This window comes from Diadema setosum, chromosome 21, assembly GCF_964275005.1.
Source record: "Diadema setosum chromosome 21, eeDiaSeto1, whole genome shotgun sequence".
NCBI classification, from domain to species: domain Eukaryota; kingdom Metazoa; phylum Echinodermata; class Echinoidea; order Diadematoida; family Diadematidae; genus Diadema; species Diadema setosum.
The window spans coordinates 15,841,190-15,862,060 of record NC_092705.1 but is presented as its reverse complement, the minus strand read 5'-3'; the positions used below and the strand labels follow the sequence as shown (position 1 = coordinate 15,862,060).

Here is a 20,871-nt window from a genome sequence, read left to right as displayed (position 1 = left end):
TAAAGAGTGTAGTCCGTTATCTACATACATCTATTCTATGTAGTTTCCAGCAATTGCTCAGAGTGCTATGATACATGTGCGATATGACGGGTGATTTTCGTTATCTTGAAGGCTCGTTATAATTCCAAAAATGAAATAAGATTCGCTATACCGGAGGTTCGTTATTCCAAAACACACAAAGTCCCCGTTATGTTCGTCAATCCGAAAATGAAATGTATTTAGGATGATGCGTACTAACGAACCTACGGAAATACGAACTTTATTTCGTTTTCGGATTAACGAACCTTTATGTTAACAGACCTTATGTCATTTTCGGATTAACGAACCTTCGGAACAACGAACTATAGCCGATACGATGGTACACATGCAACTCTGTTAGTATCATTTAATGTCACAAACAAACGATGCCAACTGAGAGGACATAATGGTCAATCGAGGGTTCATGCATCAATTTGAATAACACTTGATGTACACTGACTTCGATTCGTATACAGTGTATTTAAAACTTTCGTCAAGTGAAAAACAATATGAAAATGCACATTTTTTTTTTAATCGGTACTATACTCGTACACAGTAACTATGATGGCAATATCATTACAACCACTAATGATCAAGCTAATCACAATGATGGTACCTTTGGACTACAAATATTACTGCAACCCTGCAATGGTGTTAACTATTGCAGCAGGAGTGACATATGATGTTATGTATATTACCTTGTATTACTTTATATGGAAATGAAATTATCTGAATTGAAATTGAATCTAAATTCGTATCATGTGCATTCAGCATACGCGTATGCAACTGGGACACCGTCATTAATGGCGGGTGTTTCGTTACGTCGAATCGGTCTGTAGAAAGACGTCCGTTTGAAATTCCTATAGGTTATCACGCATATCACTCATATAAATTCACCTGTAAGAAGTAAAAGAGTAAGATGGCCAGTATGCCAACGAGCGCAGTTGGGCCGATCACGATGAGCGTTCCGATGAAAATCAGGAGAGAGAGCGGTAGGATGGAGACCAGCATGGCCGACATGTGGCAGGCTTCGAAGACACGCGTGCAGTCGTTGACCATTACATTGATGACCTGCGCAAAGAAACCATACATGAGATTAACAGAGAGACAGACAGACACGACAGACAGACAGACAGATGGACAGACAGCCAGGTGGAGTGAGAAAAGATCGAGAGAGGGAGAGAGAAAGGGACAGGTAAAGAGGAGAGTATGGGGGGGGGGGGAGAATGGGACGATGATGATATCGAGTTTTGTGGTAATGAGCCCTCATGAAGGCCTACTATGATTAAGGAAGAATGTGAAATAGAAATGTCCTCAATATAACGATCATTCGTGATTTCCTATCCATAACTAAAGTGATCACATCTAACAGTCATAGATTTTGTGTTTAATAATATGAATTAAAAAAAATCTATCAGATAAGGAAAGCCCTCATATATTATGCCTTGAGCAACTGATGTACAATTACGTAACATTTCTGTCACTAGCACTTAACTCCTGTAACACATATTTCATTTTTTATCTATGGTTCGTAACAAGTGAAATTTACCCATTATCAGAAGAGTTTGCAGAGAAGGCTAACGAACTTACAAAGATTCCTAAATTTACCTCTCCGACAGACAACTCAGTCGTACAACGAAGGCGAGTAAGCTTGGTGTAGATTAGCATGAGGACCGCACTGCGCAGACGCGCCGAAGTGCGGACGCTGGTGTACCAACCAAAGTGGACCCCAAAAGCGCGCATGAGGAAGCTGACGGTCAAGCCAAACGCAAGAAGAAGCGCGTATCCAACGGAGGGAGTTGGTTGATTGAGATGTGTTACAAGAGTGTAGAACAGATAGGGCTGTTGGTAAAAAGAGAGACATAGAAATAAATAACAAAATGAAAGCATAATCCTTTTCTCAATAAGTTTAACAACTGACAAGGGGTAATGATACAGAAATATAGAATCCGCACATAAAAAGTGTCAACCTTTGTTTACGAAACGGCAACATTCTTCTGTCAAATACAATACGGATTATACAATTTGTTCAGACATATTCGTCTGAACTGCAAGAACCAACACAATGAAATGGATTTACGACTAAGTGTTGCACGCATTACATTAACACATACTATTGTCATCGATGTTGCACTTTACAGCGTAATTAAAGAAACAACTTATCAAAATCAATAGAATAGTCTACTGTGAAGTGAATTGAGAACATTGGCCTACCATCATCACTCTCCATCTGTGTAGTGTTAATTTCTCTCAAAATTGCAGCCATTAATCTCATCCCTCGCTGATTTTGTATTGTACAAGTCAAAGATTGCATTCACAGACGCTGTTTTATGACATGTAGTACGCATAATCAGAATAATATTATAGTCAGCAATGAACATCTGGAGACTTGCTGTACATTCACATCGACTGATCTGCGATATGGCTGTGCTGCCAACTAGCATCTGAATTGAAATGATTCATCCGAAGTCTGGTCTCTTGTGCTTACTCACCCCAAGTAGAAAGTTCGACCCCATGGCTATGAATATGATGAAAGCACCAGCGAGCAAACGTGTGCGCAGATGGCGAAGTAGAACTCGGCCCAGAGAGGCATCCTCGGCACCTCTCTCTATCAACTCGGCCTCCCATAGAGCGTCTAGCCTGCGTTCAACACAGCGGATGACAAAATAGTAATTGGTAAGACTTGTTATCCGCTAAAATTATTTTTGACAAACATAATGGCGTCAGTGCCCCTCTGGGAAATAAGTGATACATAAATATGTTTCGAGGAAATGTCTTTCTGATTTATAATCGTTCGTTCCTTGATAGTTTCACCTTTCATAGCAGTAGGCATTTATTATTTCGTTTTGAATAGAACAGATATATATGACACACTTCTCCAATCATCTTTTCTGTGCCGAGGAGTGTTAGCGGGGTGTACTACGTAATATTTGTGCTATGACGTTTTCTGTATCATTCTGTACGCAAAGCATACAAATGGGGTTACAATGTATTATGAAATGGCATGTGTATGAATATGGGGTGAAGTAAACTCCTTTTTGTTACTATTGGAGACAATGGGATAGCGCAATCTGTTTTTCTTTTCTTTTCTTCTTATTCATAGATTGATTTTTCTTCTCTTTTTAAATATCGATTCATCCATTCTCACATGTCTTATTCGTAGAGAAATGCTGAATAAATCGCATCATTTGAATTGATTTATTTTTCCTTTTCTTTACTGAAACATTACCTATGTGATTAAACAAGTATCTTAAGGTCAAGTTTCAGTCTCTTTAAACGTATACACACCATGCTGTTTTCTGTTCCAAACGTCCAGAAGGCCCACATTGGTAAAGTGTTGCTGACTACTATCATCACGATTCATATCATTTTAGCTGCTTGTTTATATCATAGTCAGATTGTAGTATTGTTTTAGTCTCATTTTGGAAGCATAATTTTCCAATTCCATATCCCATTCCACTTTTAGTTATCGGGTAAAAGTGATATTGCGGCCTGAACGCTCTCGATCATGTCAATAACAAGCTCAACACTATTCTAACGAAACGATACGCGTGAATGAATATCTTGCATTTTGTTTGTTTGTTTCATTTTTTCATCTCAGAAGATGGCTGGATAGCCCATATTCAGTTGTACTTACTGGTCTCCCATAAGGTCCAGTTGGGTGTGATGCATGTCATCATACATCAAGGCATTGAAACAATATGCAGAAGCCCTATTTGTTATCATTGATGTTTTCACTGGGCAACACGTCCAACACGTTTTGATAGATGGACATATAAATGTCATATGCATATTATACGGCTCTCACCTCTTTGCGGCAGACTGGGCCGTTTCCTTGTGCGACCTGAGGTGCACCAAGTCTCGCTCTTTGAGAGCGTATCCGTTATAGGACTTCCTGAAGAGTGGTGTCATCCAGGTGAGTAGCATGGAGGAGAAGAGGCCGGAGGAATCCATCGGACTCATTTCCCTGCCATTCGAGAATGATGATACATTGTAATTGTATAATTATTATTGTTATACAATGATGATGATGATAATAATGATAATAATCATTATAATCATAATGATAGTATTATTATTATTATTATCATCATTAATAATTATTACCATGATTAACAATGATTAATGATAATGATAATGATAATAATAATAATAATAATAATAATAATAATAATATATTATTATTATTATTATTATTATTATCATTACTATTATTATTATTATTATCATTAATCATTATTACCATGATTAACAATGATTAATGATAATGATAATAATAATAATAATATATTATTATTATTATTATTATTATTATTATTATTATTATTAATATTATTAATATTATTATCAGTATCATTAATCATTGTTAATCATGTTGTTGTTGTTATCTTAAAGATCGAAAGAAGAGAGAGAGAGAGAAATGGGGCCCTATACAAATAATTTGCCCCAAAATATGAGCCAAATATGAGCCAATTTTGATTCTGTTTGCTTTATATGATAGCATTACATTTGGTTAATCATGGTAATAATGATCATGATAATGATAACAATAAGGATAAGTAAACACGTGAGGTTTTGCTCCAACAAAGGTTGAAGCACAAAACAGCCTGTCTAAAAGGCACACTTTAATACGCCATAATAGTAAATATATAAATATACACTTGAATAGAAAGATATATCAATAGACAGATAAACGAATGAATGAATAAATAAGTTAATATTGTGCAGATAACGACGTTTTATCTTTATTTACTATTTCTCTTTTTCTTTTGTAATGCAGAGTCACCCGCGTACAATAGACGTTTTATTATCGAGCTTTACACAGATCTGGAAGCGAATACGATACTTAAGATGCAATGTGACGGAGCCTCCCGAGTTGGACAATGGAAACAACTGTCCCGCGCATGTGCAGAACACCATTATAATAGATCACAGTTTGTAGCTCCACTTTGCGCATGAGCAGAAAAAAAAATATTCCGAATTTAGGCCTACATGTAAAAATGTGTTAAGGCCGTGTCACACCTTTCCGGGCAAGCCTTTGAATTGCGTGCGACTTGGGAAGAACAATTTTTGCTACCCGGAGGTCCCCGCAGATGACCCACACATGACAGTACCTAGCACATAATCTCGATCACTCGTAGTCGCTCGGAGGTGCGCACGCGAATCTTTTTACCCGCAACCATGTTTAGGCCCTGTCACACCATTCCGGGCAAGTTACGCGGACTTGTTGGGTGCAGGGATTTTCCAGCATACCGGACAATTTCTGAGGACGGACTATAGGATTTGGGCCAGTCAGTGCATGTGTCTTACTTGCTGGACGCGTTCTACTTAAATTCTACTTGCGGGTATACTGTGTGACCTGTGTGCCAGGCGCGTGGGGGCTGACAACTCAGTGAAGGAATTCCTCTGAAGGAATGGCAGAAATCCCACAGAATGTCATTATCTTGGCTGCATACGGGGACTGCGAAGCAGGCAACTCCCACGCAGGTCACCTGCGTGGGAGTTGCCTGCGAGGTGCTGCCGCTAATTGCATAAGGGCCTCCTACTGGCGTTCTGCGTGGACCTCTCCGGGCATCCCCGCGACTCACCCGGAAAACGTTTTGGTCATGCTTAAAACTTGGCTGCGGTTAAATCGGACTTGCGTGTGCACCTCATGGCAACTACAGGCGAGGTACTGTCAGGTGCGGACCAACTGTGGAGAGCTCCGGGTAGCAAATTTATTTCCCCGCAAGTCAAACCGCAAAACTTCCCCAGATATGGTATGACAAGGCCATGAGCATGCTCAAAACTTGTCCCGAGTGACTCGTGGAGGTTCGCTCTCAGAGGTACACGCAGAACACCAGTAGGAGACCCTTACTGGCAGCACCTCGCAGACAACTCCAACGTAATCAAATAGGTACTTACATAAGTCGCTCGTAACAGAAAACGGATCGATTTCAAAGCTCTCACGCAGGTCACACGGAATACACGCAAGTAGAAGGTAAGTAACAAGCGTCTAGCAGGTAAGAAACAAGTGCGAAACTCGCAAACATTCTTGTCCGCCCGCGGAAAAGTCTCCTGCGTGCTGAAAAATCCCTCCTCGCAATAAGCCCACGTAGCTTGCCCGGAAAGGTGTGACACGGCCTTACATGAGCTTATTACGAACTGGCTTATTAGCGTCGTCTTAGCGTTCGCGTCGCAGATTTTAAGTTCCCTAACAATATCATTTAGCGCGATAAAATCCCGGAAAAAAAAAATCGAAATGGCGCAAAAGCGTGGTTAATTTGAGGGTATACAACTTGCCACCATACAGACAAAAGCCCCCCCCCCCCCAAAAAAAAAAAAAAAAAAAAAAAAAATGCAAGAGGCTGCTGTAAATGCATGATCAGAATTCGATTCCCGGGAGAAAGAATGCAAACACTTGCACATTCAACTGATGTGGATTCAATTGATCTGAATAGCGAAGGAATGTGGATCTGTTAAAGGTTTGTTTCTTTGCTATTTCTGTTTGCAAATCTCTGTTCAAAGTATGATACTATACACAAGTTCTTGTAGGCCTAGTTCAACATTATAGTAAAACTGCATCAACAGCATGAAACCAAGGCAAATACATGCAAAACCAAGCAACCATATAGGCCCTACATTTACGTTTGGAAATAAGGTTAGTATACGTTTATGTATGAGTGCAATGTGTATGCTTGTGTGTAGTTTTCTGGAAGCAATTTAAACTGTTCGCTTTTGTTAGAGCGTGATGTGAGGGGAAAATACTGAACACATGATTATACGCACATTGTATGCATTGACACGCAAACTATTCACACACACACCGCATGAATTATTGTCTCTTGTCTCTTTCTGTTTCTTCTTTCAAAATGATTTCCTCTTTTCCTCTTTTTCCTTTACTGTGTTTTGTTTTTCTCTCTCTATCTTTCTCTTTACAAGAGAGGTTGCTTGTGTTTGTTTGTCCGTCTGTTTGTTTGTTTATATGTATAGGTATGTATGTGTTGTACACCTTTTATATTATGTCTAGATCAATTGCTTTTTGATGTTATTTAGTCTTTTTGTCCACGAGGAGACTGCAAAATACAAGCTTAGCTTTTTAGCATGTCTCCTCCATTTCCTGCAACTTTAGTTTCAATTCAATTTTCATTGTTTACTTTGCTTTTGTGATGCGTAATATTGTCAACTTCACGTATTTTTCTTTGATACTACATTGCATTGATGTTGTGTTATTTTGTGTATGAAAATGTTGTTGGAAATGAAATAAATGAAATGAAATTACACACGCAGATACACAAAAAATGCCGAGAAAAAAAGAAGAAAAAAAAAAAACGTTTACAAAAATCGTAAATGTAGTTGCATACCAACACATAAACATAACTTGTATTCATTACTCTCACGTTTGAACTCTTGATCTACTCTCTGTTCCTCTCTATCTCTTTCTCTCTCTCTCCTCGGCTGCTTCTTTTTGTTGAGACGCCCGTATCTCCTCTGTATTAATGAGGCCTCCACCAAGATCAAGTTTACAGTCCTTTGGCTTAAAGGACAATTCTGGCCCAGAAATAACTTGATTGTTGTTGAAAGAAAGATAATATTCAGAGGGGTGAAGGTTCAGGTGTGAATTTCTTCAGTTTGTCTCCCTCTACAAATTAAATTTGTTAAGATCGCAACTGCTGATCTGTAAATTAATAAAAATGTTGTTGTTTTTAAGCAATTAATTTAGTAGGAAAATAATTTAAAAATTCATCAAAATCGGAATCAGAATTAGAAATTTATGCAATTTAGGGATTTGCTAATTTTTGCAAAGCAGTTCTCAAATAGTTGACATGAGTGTGCAAATGAGTGAGCTGATAATATCATCACCTATTTGCCATTGATCGTGTGAAAAAAAGAAAAAAGAAAATTAAGTGTAAAATGTCATACAACTGAATAACTTTGAAATACTGACAAGTCAGATATACCGGTAATAGAATCTGAGACTGGGACATGTACTGCACGTGTAACTGCATTTGAATAAAAAAGAAAAGGCATTACAGACGTTTCAAGATCGTGTATTTACAAACCATACCAATATGCCAAGTTGTGAGGCGATAGCAACATCTCCTCACTCATTTGCATATTCGTGATGACTCTTCAAGACATGTTGTGTGAAAATTAGCGAAACTTCACAATTCTGAACTTCCTTAATATTTATCCGATTTTGATCAAATTTTCACCGTTGTGTGTGTAGATCAATCTGTCTTTTTGAAACTCAAATATGTACGTTGATTGAGTGAATGCAAACATATCAATAGAACACATCATTAAAGTTTGAACAAAGTCGGACGATTCGTTCAAAGCTTGAGTATTTTTAAAGTTTCGGTACAGTTATCGCGTGGTTAAGAAGACTATACAATTCGTGATAAAGAAATTATAAAGAAAATTCCACAAACTTTCATATTCTACGAAAAGTACATATTCCTTCCGCTTGTTACAGACATTGATGTTGAGGGTAATATCATATACCCTGCATTCTGAAAGAGGTAAATGCCAAGCGCTATAAAGCATACATAATTATACTAACAGTACATAATTTATTTCGTGCCATGCGGGCGATATGCATAGAGCCGTAGGGGTTAAGTTGAACATTTTGGCAACTTTGCCGAGGAAAAATTGTAGAACATAAACTCGTGAACCGGACATATTATCTTTTGATGTCAATATAAGTTGTGGATTAACTACAAAGCAGCGGCCATCTTGGAAGGCTTTGACAGAAAGAGAAGAAAAAAAAAAAGAAGAAGAAATGGTTAAAAAGAGAGACAGAAGGTATTCACAGTGAATTTTGCCAATCTCATGGAGGCCAGCAATCGGCTCCCGAAACTCCGTGTAATCCGACGTAAATCCACGCCTTTCCAGGTGTCGATTGATGAATAGAATCCTAGCACCCAGGATGGGAATTCATATACATCACGTACGGCTTCAATCGCAGGAAGGAAAGCGTTATCTGTGAATAAAACCATTATGATACGACAAGAAACGTCTTAGAAAAAAGAGTCTTCTTTGTCACGGCCCATTTAGGGGTTCCTATAAAAATATCAAACATCCCGGGCTATACAGATGCCTATCTAAGAAAGGAAGGTGTTCATTTTTCACCGATGTCATCGACTACATTCAGCCACACTTCGGGTTTAGTACTTGTTGGTGAGATAAAAGAATCATAAACATTCAAGAGTAGTGAAATGGACATTTATCCTATAATTTCCTTATGCAATTCTTAACTCCGATCAAGTTTCGTTCTCCTGGAATGCACATTTGAATTAAGATTATCTGCGCTGTCCCTTACGAGTATCTTAATGGGACATTCCGGACGATTTTCATAATTTCATATCATGTATTACATAAATCAACAGCTCCATGTATAGATTCGTGGAATTTGTTGTGGTTCTTGAGCAGAGAAACCAATAAATTGAAAATCTTAAACAAATTACACTGAACAGTGTTGATGACATCAGAGCCTCATATATTTCAGAAATGTAGCAGTGCAATTCCATTACAATACCACTTGCTCAACAAGTTCACCTGTGAAGAATCTATGCATGCCTTCTTCTTTTGTTCTTTTCCGTGAGCCCCAACTCATGCATTCTTATGGTGAGGCTGCCATGTCATCATCCTTGTCCACTGCAATTTGTTATAAATTTTGAAAACATTCTCATTCCTCATCCCAATCACTATAAATTCTGAAACTCTGTACTCAGTTTAGCTGATTTATAGTTGTTCAAATGTAAAAGTCTGAAAATCATCCGGAGGTCTCCTTTAAGGGTGAGATCATCAGTCCAGGCAAATCATGAGGTTTTTTTTTTTTTTTTTTTTTTTTTTTTTTTTCAACCACATCAAATAAGCCAGTTCGTAATTAGCTCATGTACACCTTGGTACACATGACCTTTCTTTTTTCCCAGTTGGTTAGGCACTTCACTTGTTTTCAAAGCGGTACAATAAGCCAGTTCAGAGTTAGCTCATGAGCACATTGGTACGAATGACCTTTCTTTTTTCTCAGTTGGTTAGGGGCACTTCACTCGTTTTCGGAGCGACATAATGCATAAGCTTTACGTAACAATTTATGGGATTCATCAATCCCGTTCAAATAAAGAATAAACTTGCGTAGACCAGATGAGCAGAATGATCTGTCAATTCACACTTGAGAAAGCATCCATTTCATTATTTTGCATTGGATGTATATATTGACAATCTCTTTCTATTGATATTGCCAAATACCACTTTTGCTGACAGGTGGATGTGCTGGCAAGCGGTATTTATAAGGATTCACTGAATAATCATTACATGACAGATGCTTATCCCAGTAAATTTAAAAACCAACATGCCTGTTGGTCCGAATGACCTTGTTTCTGCTCATGCGCAAAGTGGAACTCCGAACTGGCTTATGCAGAAGCTGCCCGACATAACAATTAGTCCATGGGCCAAGACCCGAAAAATGGGTTGTTGGTACCATCTGAGGTGGCACAACCTTTTTGGTGTCAGTTTGTTTGTCGGGCATAGATATGCTTATCAAGCTATGATAGCATTTCTAAATGAGTAGCTTAGTCATAATAAATGAATTTTTAACCAATTTGGTCTCGTTTTTATATCCCTATACTTCTGAATCGAAACTAAACCGCTATACAAAGAAGAGCACTGCCTCCTGTATGTCCATAGGTGTTCTGTTGTAAACGCGGTGCGCTTAGTCTTTATTCAAGGCAGCGAAGGGAATATCCAAAGGGTTATGATGTCCACAGCTGTCACGCGGTGCGCTTAGTCTTTATCTAGACCAATGTACCGTTACCATATTTAAAGTTCCTCATAAAAGGGATTATCTATACTGTTTTTATACTACCCTATCAACAAATACATCAGTTTTAAACAAAAATCACTCTGTTCATTTACGATATCATTCATTATAATGTATCGTAGTGTACCGGTACATTGTTTTTGCATTATCTTATATTGTTGGAGGGAAATAAAGCGACATTGGCGTGGTATCAGCGTTTTCACCGTAGCGTTTTCGCTGGAAAATGATAAATAATTGAAAGATACGGTAAAATTCACGAGGAATTGCTTTTGTTGTTGTTGTTGTTGTTTTTTTTTAGATAAAAGGATATACACTGTATCATACGCTTTGGATATTCCCTTCGCCGTCTAGAATAAAGACTAAGCGCTGTGGACATCATAACCTTTGGATATTCCCTTCGCTGCCTTGAATAAAGACTAAGCGCACCGCGTTTACAACAGCTGAACACCTGTGAACATACCACAGGGCTGCATTTTACAGCTCTATGGAACATACAGAAGACAGTGCTCTTCTTTGTATAGCGGTTAGTTTCGATTCAGAAGTATAGGGATATAACAACGAGACCACATTGGTTAAAAATTCATTTACTATGACTAAGCTACTCATTTGGAAATGCTATCATGGCTTGATAAGCATATCTATGCCCGACAAACAAAATGACACCAAAAAGGTTTTGCCACCTCAGATGGTACCAATATCTGGCCTGGCCCATGGACTAAATATGGAATTCGTGTTCAAGCAAAGTATGAACTTGTGTTTAGACCAGGTGACCAGAATAGTCCGTCAGTTGACACTTTATAGCAGGCACCTAATTCATTGTTTCGTATTGAATGCAATAACAACCTTTTTCTTTTGATATTGCCAAATACCAGGCTTGCTGTCAGGTGGATGTGCTGGCAAGCACTATTTAGATAAGGATCACATGAATAATCATCACATCACAGATGCTTATCTCAGCGAATTAATAAACCAAAATGCCTACTGGTACAAAGGACCTTTTTCTGCTCATGCGCAAAGTGGAATCACGAACTGGTCTATTACTCCTTGATCAAGAATTGCAATACATGTAGATATTGTATACACCCTTTAGATAGTTCCACCTCCAAACCTTTTGAATAAAGGTAATCCTCGAATCCCTGAAAACGTTTGAAGACATGAAAACGGTATATGTAGCCTATATCATCAAAGTCAAAGTTTTAGCAGTGATTTAATGTGTGTGTGTGTGTGTGTGTGTGTGTGTGTGTATGTGTGTGTGAAAGAGAGAAAGAGAGAGAGAGAAGCTATCTCTTAACCCCTTGAGCCTGATTTTGCTACAACACGCATTTCCCAAAGACACTTGCCCGAGTATAGCACTCGGGACTCGTCCTCAACGGGGTAACATTAAACTCTGCTCCGCATGATAGACCATGTGACGAAATCAAATGTCAACAGATCCGTATAGGACCAGCATTGTCAAAAAAAAAAAGAAGAAGAAGAAGAAAAAGAAACACACATGGAAAAAAAGCTACACACACGTTTGCGCGGAAAATAAATATTTGAGATAGTTTGCTTATACAAATTTGTTCTTTCCACAATTTCTTTGGAAGCTCTACCTTCGGTGGCATTTTTTTTTTTGGCATGATTTTCCATGCTGTTCAGAATAAAACGAAATAAAAGGGAAACGTTCCATACTCAGTGGTGATAGCCTCCCACAGCCATGTGGCTATTCCGTTGACTATCTATAGTAGCTTGCGAATGGCATGACAAATAGTATAAAGCTATACTAGGACCCCGTTTACAGTGCGGGGCCGGGCTCGGCCGCGGCTCGGCCGCGGCCGAGTCCGGCCTCAATTGCGCGGCCGAGCCTCGCAATTTTGTCCGTTTACACTGCTGGGCTCGGCCGCGCTTTTGATTCAAACCTTTCAATATTTTGTCGTAGTGGCGCTCTGCTTGTAAACAAACGCAATTTGGTATTGTCTGGTTTTCAGACCCTTTGCCAAATGAATTCCGTGGCGACGAAGTCGCCGTTCGGGCAAAGGCCTTTGCCGAAGGAAAAAATCCTTTGCAGGACAAAACCACCTTAAACTATACTAGTTTTCGACGTTGAGGGGGTTAATATCCTGAATAGCGAAAGATACAGGCAGAGGGTTTGGAAGCCAGACTAAAATTGGCCGCGCAATTGGCCGCGCATTTGGCCCAGTTTGCGTTTACACCAAGAAGAGGCCGGGCTCGGCCGCGGCCGAGCCGCGGCCGAGACCACCTCCAGAGCGAGGCCAAATGCGAGGCCAATTTTGGCCTCGCATTTGGCCTTTTGCGCGTTTACACTGAAGCAGGGCTGGGCTCGGCCGCGGCTCGGCCGCGGCCGAGCCTCGCACTGTAAACGGGGTCTTTGTCGCATGTTGTGATGCAGCTCAACATAAATGGAAGTCATGTGACCATGTTCTTTCCTGGTTTCCGGTGAGAAAGGAAAGTCATTTTTAACTTTCAATAATTGTGTTTCTAATCTATCACGGTGAGTTGGTCCTATTATAAGTTTCAATATTCGTGTCGACCGGAAACTATTTAATCTTATCTGGGTCGTTACATGTGACCAAAGGGATAGTTATCAAAATACCACTTCGAAACAAATTTTTTATTGCATTTTAATTTCTCATTGATCTTCTAATTCGGAAAAGGCATCTCTGTAGAAATGAACGCTTTTGAGACAGAATTCCGTAGCATACAGTGCTACTATTTACGATATTGCAAGACTGGAGCACGGTTAATTGAAAGGAAATATGCAAAATGATGCGAAACATAGGTAGCAAAGAGAACTGGCTCAATCAAGCGCTGCTCCGCCGAGGTCCTGAACTAGTACAATGTGATCACGGTCATGAACCACAAACTGACAATGGAAAGTAGTAAAGCGTGCTGCACAGTGTGCTTTTCTGGGCCCCTTACATAGAGGTGTTGACATTCAAATAAAGGTCTTGTGGGTGGCTTAGGTTTATTTTCCACAAGGCGACTTGTTCGAGACTATTGTGGGGACATGGAATGAACACCGGAGAGTGCCGTCCGCCCAAAGAAATTGTAAACTGTACGTATCTCTTTTCGTCCGCCACACACGCCACACACCTTCACAACTTGCTTCGCCGCGCCGTTTTCAATTATATCAAGCTGTAGTTTCGAATAAGTCGCACCAAGTGAATATTCTTAGTAATACATGTAATCTAAGAGAGACCTGATAAAATGCTCTACAGGTCCTTACAATACACTAGTCACGAGTAAGTTGCGATATTTGCACTTACTCGGGAAACAATCTTTTCCGACTGATTGTTTCTGAGCTGCTCTCTTTGACACTATACTAATATTAGATCAACTCATAATACAAACCTCGTGGTGAAACAAGCCTCCGGGCTCCATTCTGGCTTGAAGTAGGCTACTTCACAACAATCGGAGCAAACAAAAATTTCAATGACCTTTGATTTGCAGCAACTTGTCGATAACCAATCAGCAGTGAGTTTTAGCATCGTTGTCAAGGAAACGGTCATATACATTTTTATTTAATAGAGCTCCTGCGCATACACATTGAAATTAGAATCACGTGTCTTAGTATAAGGCATATCTAGAGAAGTGAAAATGAGGGACGGGGGGGGGGGGGGAATAAATTACTAGTACAGTGTATATAGTTCTGTGTTAAACACAATACTGTAGGCTCCCTAAAAATGATCAGAGTGACTTTCCAGGTATACTTTACTCACTTCCGTCGTCTGCTTCTCCTGTACGGCAGAAGGACTTTCATCGAGTCGAGTCTCTGCAACTTGGCCGAAGTTCTCCGACCGTCCCCTAGGTAGCGATCTCTTGAAGCACACACTTTGTCTGGTATGGAAGCCCCGTACATCGTATCAAGGTCGTGATTATCCAGTGCTTCTCCTTTGAAGGTAAAAGTAAGTGAACAAAGATAAATGCAGGTCTACAACAACCACATTACATTTCTACAGAAATGAATATACCACATCACGTTAATATAGGGGCCATCCCACTAGACTGACACCCACGAGTTATACAACCCACGAGTTCGACATTGAAAACAGGCCCATGAGTCATACAGCTCACGAGTCATACCAGCCAAAGAGTTCAACACTAGGCAAATAAAGCCCATGAGTTCGACACTGGGTAAAATCAGCCCACGAGTTCGACAGATACAGCACGGAGCTTAATGCGTCGGTCTCGTGGGCTTGTTAGCTTAGTGTCGAACTCATGGGCTGTTTATATGACTCGTGAGCTGTATAACCCAAGGGTTGTATGACTTGTGAGCTCTATGACTCGTGGGCTGTATGACTCGCGGGTGTCGGTCTCGTGACGTGCACCCCAAATATATAACTATTTCATATCCATATAAGCGCATGCAACAGTTTTTCTTCCACTTGCAGTGAATATACTACAACTCCCCTCTCACATACAGACATGATATGTTCCTATGCAAACACATTTCATTTCCACAACAACGGATATACCCCAATGGACGTCCTTTCAAACATATTTCTTATGTATCAATTATAAGAACATATACACCAGAAATGAATTTCCATTCCCTGTTAAATCACGATGAATATTTCTTTCCATATTCTGTAAATGCATAGGACGAGCATTTTGGAATATTGGTTTGCAGTGGCGGATCCAAAGGAGGCGCACCGGGCGCGCGCCCCCTCTTTATTCTTTGTCAAAAAAAAAAAAAAAAAAAAAAAAAAACACCTTTACTTTTGTAAAGGTGCTTCCCCTTTACGGAATTCCTGGATCCGCCCCTGGTTTGTGCCATGTAGGTGCTGCAGCGGAGCTGAATATTGTGTTGAAAGCGATTAAGCACTGAGTAAGAACAGACACTCGTTACAATCATGATAATCGCAGCATAAACTCTTGCATGCAGCATAAACAGATGGCATATAAATGCACATCAGCATATACAGGCATCGTTGCTAATAATGTAGAAATCTACACACACGTGACACCCACATATCCACTCACCCACACCCACACATTATATACACAGGAGATAGATTACAAAGATAGACGTAGGCTATGTATTCACATTTTTCTTGCTTGTAGCGTTTAGTAGATTATAGACATGATATAGAACATAGCGTTAACAGCGCAACCTACAATATCTTTATTGGTATGCATGGTCCTATTTCATAAAGAATTATTAATATTATGATATATTGAGTGCAAATCTTGCTGCACGGATGAGTGTTATGGAGAATAACAAAATTTCTCATGTTTCATGATTGACTCGTTCTAAACTGCTACTAGTATTCTAGCAAGGTCGCTATCCTAACACGACATGTTTATATCATATGAAATGAGACCCAGTAGGCCTACTTCGTTCATGTTTTCGTAAAACGCTCCCGACAGCTTGTACACTGTATACGCCGTTATTTTCGCGAATGACGAGGTCATAGACATTTTCGCGAGATGTTGTTTTAGCGAATCGACGCCGACGCTTATGTTAATGCTCTATTAACAAAGCGCATGGAAACAATTTCGCGTGTTGTTAAATTCGCGATCCAACTGCAATTCGCGAAATTCGCGAAAATTAAACCCTCGCGAAAATAACAGCTTATACAGATCTATTTTGTTATGTGTTACTGCTGCTGCTGTTGTTGTTGTTGATGTTGTCGTTGCTGTTGATGTTTGCGCATCAACAGACGGGGCTTTGATATTTATCAATGGAACATCATACAATGATGGAGTAGCCTAGCTAACAGTTAGGCCTGCTGAAAACAATCATTGAAATGAAAAATCTTAAAGTTGTCAGAACAGCATGTAATTGATTTCAGTTAGAGAATAGCTTAATAAGACCAGGCCCCATTTTTTTGTTGCATTTCACACAAAGCAGGTAAATTGCTCACATTACCTAGATCTAGTTGAACATCTTGCTGAGAAAGAACGGAAAGCATGCCATCCCAGTGTAACATGGATTATGGAACCTTATACTGTGGATGGACATTATATCATCAGTGTCATTAGCGGATAAGTTTTCGGCTTAAAAAAAAAAATGATGATGAAAATAAAAGTATTTTGATGATACAGGTATTTCTCAGCACAATATCCCACTTGCAATCAACTACACAATCATCATCAGTGGCGGATCCAGAGGGGGCGCAACCGGCTCACGCCCCCCCCCCCTTTATTTTTCGTTTTAAACAAAAGAAATAAAAAGAAAAAATGAAATGAAACCCGGAAGTGGCACCACGAATATTAGTTGCGCCCCCCCCCCCCCACCCTTTACAGAATTCCTGGATCCGCCCCTGATCATGGCAGGCATGGTAGGTCTATATCGTTTTACCGTATGAATAGCGGCGACTTCCAGGACCGTTGAGATCTTCGTTTGCCGACTCCGACAGCCGCCTGTGTCCCGCGGGCTCGCCGGCGTAGATTGCCATCTGATCCCCGCTCAGGTTACCGTTCAGCTCCGTGACTCCATCACTCTCATTACTCTTGTCTGTCATGTTGTCGTTCTTTCTTCCTTTCTTCTCGACTACCTCACGATTACCAAAACATGACCTGTAAATGTGCGAGGATAAACAAACTCTTTAGTGACTTTATTCCACCTTATCATGACAGAATTTATGATAGTAACACAGCGAAGGAAGTATAAAACGTCACTGTCAAATTGTCAATACCATACATTGCAGCTGGTTGCAATTAATTGCCGTAACTCCCAAGATGAACGTTAGTGTTGCAGACAGTCTTCTTACACGTCACCGACACGAAAGATGGATAGACTGTAGTTAGCGGTTGGCATACATGAAGATGAATTTCGTTGACGGGTCGACAGACGGACAGACATCCAATCAGACTTCGACAGCTACATGAAGTAGTTGGAATATAAACGCAGTTTCTTGCAATGGAGCATGTTCGCCCGGCCGCAATACAATGAGTGATCATTCAAAGAATACTGCCGATCGATAGGTACCGGTACGAGGTGTGAAGTGTGTAAGTGTGCATGCTGCGCTATTATGTCCATACTAGACTGTATAGTAACGCGTGGCTCCAGCGGACGTCAAACAAACAAGCCGCCCTCCTCGCACGTGTCATTTGTACGGTCGCAGCTGTACGTGGCCCCCGATCGACCTGCCTGCTAGCCTGTCATCTACGTGAGATTCAGACGTAGAGGCAGCGACTGCATTGAACGTCATGCATGCTGTGCATGCATACACAACTACAGTTGAGTAGGAACCTTCATACGTGGTCAAGATGAAATCATATCCATTGACGAAAGACTACGAGGAACGTGACCTGTGGTTTGTTTGTCTGGGCAGGACCCATGTGCTTTCCTCGACTACTTATGGAAAATACAAAAAGAGAGGAAAGAATAAAGTCTTCTTCCATATCTTGCCATGATGTTAAGTCAGCGAGTCATTTGGTATTTGATAATCAAAACAGCTGATCTACTGATCGCCTCAGAAAAGTTTTTTTTTCATTCTGCAAGAGCGATTGACTGTTATGCCTGTACTCCTGTTCTCACCAAGCTATCGATATGTCAAACAAGGTGCTAGTTTGTTCGGCACATCATGTGTATATGCACGGTGGTCATGGTGGATACTTTGCTAACAATACTGTGTTGTAATCGATTTATGTGGCGAACAAAAAACAAAACAAAAAACAGACAAAATGGCAACCAATAATGTTATGGCTTCCTTTTTTTCCTTCCCCCCCTTTTTTTTCTTTTTTTTTTTGCAGACAGTCTGCTAATCTTTCCAGATATTTAAATTCTAGATTTATGGCATTTACAGTTTGGTGTATCCCTTTAATTCCCTGAACCTACACAAATGCACGTTGATTTGTGTTGATTTATGATTTCCTCAACATCACTTTTGCGGTGAAACGAATATCTAGAAACATTCCATAATCAATTTTCTTCTATTTTTCTTAAGACTACTTGGATATACGCCCACAAAAAATCCTTCCAAACCAATATTTCTTTTTTGACCTCATCTATAATAATTGCTAAATGCTGATGATATGTTTAACAAAAGTCATTGGAATGCACCTTCCCCTCGACTCAGCATAACTTGCATGTTCCCTCGAAATGTCTTTTGTTAGTCACATTACTAGCCGGGTTCACACGTACACCAATTAGCGGGATACAAATCTCGAGATTTGCATCGCGATCGTCATCCCGAGTTTTTTGCACGTGTGGACAGAAAAAAACCCGAAAATTAGCGGGATAAGCATCGCGATGCTAATCCTAAGAAATCTTGCGCTGGTTCATCAATTAGCGGGATAATTGGCCCCGCGCTGGTACGTGTGAACGGTCGGGATTAGAATCTCGAGTTTTTATATCCCATCATGCAATGCGCACATCACAACAGCGAGGCCTCTGCGAAGGACAAAGGGAAGTGCGCGCAGGTAGTGATAGAGAAAGGGCGCTGTGTGACCCAGTTTGCAGGCTTTGCTGTTATCTCTATCGGCAATTAGCGGGATAATTCGGTACGTGTGGACGCTCGCCAAATTAGCGGGATACCGATCGCGATCGCTATCCCGCTAATTTGGTACGTGTGGACGCTCGCAAAAAAAACTCGAGATGTGGATCGCGATCTTCATCCCGCTATTTTGTGCGTGTGAACCCGGCTAATATAATAGAAACATGCAAGTTATTCTAAGTCGATGGGAAGGTACATTCCAATGTCTTTTGTTTAACATATCAGTACTTTAGCAATGATTGACAGATGAGGTCACAACAGGAATATTGGTTTGGAAGGATTTTTGTGGGCGTATCCAAGTAATCTGAAGAAAAATAAAAGAACAATTAGTTAAAAAAAAGAATGTTTCTAGATATTCGTATCACTGCAAAAGTGATGTTGAGGGCATCATAAATCAACACAAATCAACATGCATATTGTATTTCAGGGAACCTTTTGACTTTCAACCTCAATAAGATTTCAATATCTTTATGCGCTAATCATATCTGAATCATAAAAAAGTGGATATTTGCTAGTGCTACTCCTATAAATGAAACACGCCACTATCAACGTCCTTATAGAGTGGGACCTATACATGGAACCAGAATGGCATTCTAAGAAATATTTGCATATGAATTATCAGCGAGCAATGCAGGTCTATTAATAGAAGTTCAAAAATCAGTGCTCACTTTTGTAATATTTCGACAGAAGAGACTATATAATATATATTCCGATTTACATTTTTTAATGCCATGCACGCAGTTTACACAATATAAGAGAGTTTATAAGTTAATAAAAAGCATTAGGTATATAATCTCAAATCAAAAAGGGAAGAAGCAGCAATTTTATGTAAGTGCGCCATTTCAAATAATGTATTCCATCAAAAACAAAAACAGAAAAAAAAACCCCACATGAACAAAACTACACAGTATGTAAGATGACGTATTATCAGATGTTTATGTTGGCTTTACATAAATTAGATATGGAGATTGTAGTTTCAGGATCAAAATATTCATAAATAGGGGTTTGAAATTCTGACAATTTCGTATCAATCTATAATGTTCAATTCTAAAAAAAACTGTGGTGATGTGGGTCCGTTTTGCATTACGTTTCTTTGACGTGATGGAACTGCAATGCACTTGCGCAACTTTGGCAAATTTGGCAACTCTATCACCCTGGCAACTCTGTCACCTTGGCAACTCTGAACACGAGGTGCAGCGAAGTGAAAGGTTCGCATGATACTGTCTGTCACGGAACTCAATCTCTGCAGTTGGTCTGACGCGCTTCGGAGAGCCGAAGATTGTTTGATGAAATCCAATTTCCTTCAGGAAATCGCGTTCTCCCCTGCACGAGCATGCGCACTATATAGCTGTAACGAACTATACGCTGTAATATCGCCATCTACTGAACGGATACAATTCAAAATCCACCATCCGCGTTCGGGGTTAGAATACTATGATATAATAGGGTAGAGAGACCAACTTTCTCAACAAGTGTGACAGGTATCAATAAACGGATACTGACATATTATCACTGGCAACTTCCTTCGAAGGTCGGCTCGGCACGCTTTAAAAGTGGTATAAGGCTTGCTATCCTTATCATACATTTTATTCAGGCCATGTACAGCAT

The 20,871-nt window shown here is 39.9% G+C and overlaps 1 pseudogene; it reads right to left on the bottom strand.

Moving 5' to 3' along the window:
* The window catches only part of LOC140244354 (ATP-binding cassette sub-family C member 12-like), a 126,575-nt pseudogene that overhangs the window by 91,218 nt on the left and 14,486 nt on the right, over nt 1-20,871 (bottom strand).